A 3976-nucleotide genomic window follows, 5' to 3' on the forward strand; every position below is an offset into this window, starting at 1 on the left:
TTTTATTTATTTGAGTCTTCTCTTTTTTTTTCTTCATTAGTCTAGTTAAAGGTTTATTGATTTCATTTATCTTTTTGAAGAACCAACTCTTTGTTTTGTCAGTCTTTCGTATTATTTTTTTAAATCTCTAATTCATTTATTTCTGCTCTGATCTTTGTTATTTCTCTCCTACTCCTGATTGTAGGTTTGGTTTGTTCTTGTTTTTCTAGTTCCTTGAGGTATAATATTAGGTTGTTTATTGGAAGTCTTTTTTCTTTTTTTGATGTAGATAGACATTTATTGCTATAAACTTCCCTCCTAGAGCTGCTTTTGTGTATCCCATGGATTCTGGTATGTTGTGTTCTCATTTTCATTTGTCTCCGGGAATGTTTTAGTTCTGTTTTGATTTCTTCTTTGATCCATTCATTGTTTAGGAGCATGTTGTTTAATTACCATTTACCAGTATAGTTTCTAGTGTCATTGATTTTTTTGTTGTTGATTTCTACTTTTATTTCATTGTGGTTGGACAGGGTAGTTGATATGATTTCAATTTGTTTAAATTTGTTGAGTCTTGTTTTGTGTCCTAACATATGGTCTATTCTAGAGAATGTTCCATGTGCTGCTGAGAAGAATGTGTATTCTACAGCTGTTGTATGAAATTTTCTATATATGTCCATTAGGTCAAGTCAGCCTAGAGTAGAGACTAATTCTGATGTTTCCTGGTTAATTTTCTGTCTGGATCATCTGTCCTTTGGTGAAAGTGGGGTATTAAAGTCTCCAACTATTAGAATGTTGGAATCTATTTCTCCCATTATGTCTAATAGTAATTGCTTTATATAACTGGGTGCTCTGGAGTTGGGTGATTATATATTTACAACTGTTATATCCTCTTGTTGAATTGATCCCTTTATTATTATATAATGACCTTCCTTATCTTTTTTTACTTTCCTTGGCTTGAAGTCTATTTTATCTGATATAAGTATAGCTATTCCCGCTCTTTTTTGGTTTCCACTTGTGTGAAATATCTTTTTCCATCCCTTTACTTCTAGCCAATATGTGTCTTTAAAGGTGAAGGAATTTTCTTGTAGGCAGCATATTGTTGGTTCTTATTTTATAATCCAGTGAGCCACTCTGTGTCTTTTAATTGGGGCATTTATTTAATCTGTTTGCATTTAGAATTATTATTGATAGAGACTTGTTACTGCCATTTTGTTACTTTCTTTCTGGTTGTTTTGGTAATCTTTTTCCCCCCTTTTTTCTGATCTTACTGTCTTCCTTTGTAATTAAGTGGTTTTCTTTAGCAGTGTATTTTGATTTCTCACTATTTATTTTTAGTGTCTCATAAGTTTTTGTGTTATGGTTACCATGAGGCTTACACAAAACAGGTTATAGTTAAAACAGATTATTTTAGACTAATAACAACTTAACTTTGCTATCTAAGAAAAACAAATGAACCAAAGCCAACTCTATGATTTGGCATCATTCTCCCCCTGCCCCCACTTTTGGCATTTTGTTGTTTCAAGTAGCATCTTTTAATATTGTCTGTATCTTATGTGGTTGTATTTGTTGTTGCCTTGTTAGGCTTGTCCTTTAGTCTTCATACTAAGGATGGAAGTGGTTTATTCACCCCCACCCCGTTTATGACATTGTATTCTGCCATTGTCTGTGAACTTACTTTACTAGTGAATTATGTATGTTCATGTGTTTTCTTGCTTCTCCTTAGCATTGTCTTCTTTTGTACTGAAGAACTACTTTTAGCATTTCTTGTCAAGCCTAGTGTTGGTGAATTCCCTTAGTTTTTGTTTGTCTGAGAAAGACTTTATTTCTCCTTCATATTTGAAAGTTAGTTTTGCTGGATAGAGAATTCTTGGCTGAAAGTATTTTTCCTTCAGCATTCTAAATATATCATCCTGTTCTCTTCTGGTCTATAGGGTTTATATTGAGAAATCCACTGACAGATACATTGGGGCTTCATTGAATGTTATGTGTTTCTTTTCTCTTGCTGCTTTCAACATATTTTCTTTGTCTTTTGTTTTTGATAATCTGATCATGATGTGCCTTGGGATGCTCCTCCTTGGATTGAATATGACTGGCGACCTCTGAGCTTCCTGTATCTCGATGTTGTCCTCTTTCTCCATACTTGGAAAAATTTCAGCTATTATTTCCTTGAATATGCTTTCTACATCTCTTCCTTTTTCTTCTCCTTCAGGTGCACCAATTATGCTGAGGTCATTTTGCTTGAAGGAGTCCCATATTTGCTGTATTTCTGTTTCATTTTTTCTTATTCTTTTTTCTCTTTGCTCCCCTGATTTGGTAATTTCATATGTTCTATCTTCAAGCTCAGTGACTCCTTCCTCTGATTAAGACTGCTATGGGAGTTTTCTATCAAGTATTTCATTTTGGATAATACAGTCTTTATTTCTAGAGTTTCCTTTTTTTTTTTTTTTTTTTTTTTTTTTTTTTTTTTTTTTTGATAATTTTATATATTTTATCATTGAGCTCACTGATTCTTTTCTGTTGTCTGATGTTGGAGCTTCCTATTGAGTTTTTCAGTTCAGAAAATGTATTCTTTATTTCTATAATTTCTATTTTATTTTAGTTTATTCAATTCTTTTGCCTAGTTTCTCATTCTGTTCCTGGGTTGTTTTCCAGGTATCATTTAATTTTCTATGTGTATTTTCTTGTGACTCTCTGACCATACTTAAGAGGGTTATTCTGAATGCTTTGCCAGACATTTCATAAATCCACTGTTCCTCTGGGTCCATTGCTGGTGCTTGGTTTCACTCCTTTGATGGTGTCATATTTCTCTGTTCTTTCTCAGTCTTTGTGTCCTTACACTGATGCCTGAGCATTTGAGGAGACTGCTACCTCTTTTAGGTTTTACAGGTATTCTTTGGTGGTGTTAAACTTTCATTAGCTAATATCAGAATTTTGTCTCTAATCTGTGTTTTTTTTTTTTTTTTTTTTTTTTTTTTTTTTTTTTTTTTTTCTTGTAACTCCCTGAACATCCTTAAGAGAGCAATTTTGAATTCTCTTTCAGATATTTCATAAGTCTGCTGTTCCTCTGGGTCCATTGCTGGTATTTTGTTTCTCTGTTCCTTCTCATTCTTTGTATCTTTATGTTGATGCCTGGGCATTTCTGGAGACTGCTACCTGTTCAGATGGTTTTATAGGTGTTCTTTGCTGGTGGTAGACCTTCCCTCATTAATATCAGAGAGCTTTGTCTCTGGTCTGTGGGTTTTTTTTTCAGTTCTGTGGTGTATTATTAGCTAAAAAATCCACTTAAACTTTGTGCTGGAACTAATTTGTTGTTCTTTGGTTAATTCCAAAATGGGGAAACTTCCTGTGGGGACCAGAACTTGAGTCCTGTGGTTGAACTAAATTGCTGCTTTGCTGCTGATTCTCTGGGAAAGGTTTTTTGTGTGGCTTAGGTTTTAATTGTTGACCTCTTAATCACTTCTGAGTCTTGTGATATCAAATACATCTGGGCTGTGTGGAAAATCTGATTTGGGACTGAGTCTTTCCAGTTCTATCCCTGTAGTTCTACTATTCTGACCAGTCTCCACTGAGTGGGCCTGTACCAATCCAAAGGCTGATCAGCTGCCCACAGTGTTCCCCAAGCTTCCCCCAGCAGGCTAGTCTTTCCCACACTGCAAAGACATGCCATGGGGTGGGCCATGTGCTGGTCTCTTATGATGACTCACCAGCCTTAGGGTGGGTCCTATTTTCATTTGGCTGCTGCTCTTCACTCCTCTGTGGGTCCATGGGAACCCTGCCAGTGATCTCACTGGCCTGGGGTCTGGTACGATGCATGCCAAAGCCCTTTTCTCCCTTGCAGACCTCAGGCAACTTCACACAAAGGGCTTGGCTGCAGCTTTTGCTGGCTCCTGCTCCATGTGTTGCAGCTTCTTGCTGCTTCTCATAAGTCTGGCCGTGAAATGGCTGGGGCTCAAAATGATCAGAGAGGTCCCCTCTTTCTCTTGCTGCAGCCTCTCCT

The sequence above is a fragment of the Galeopterus variegatus genome, unplaced genomic scaffold (genome assembly GCF_000696425.1).
Source record: "Galeopterus variegatus unplaced genomic scaffold, G_variegatus-3.0.2 Scaffold2562, whole genome shotgun sequence".
Taxonomy (NCBI): domain Eukaryota; kingdom Metazoa; phylum Chordata; class Mammalia; order Dermoptera; family Cynocephalidae; genus Galeopterus; species Galeopterus variegatus.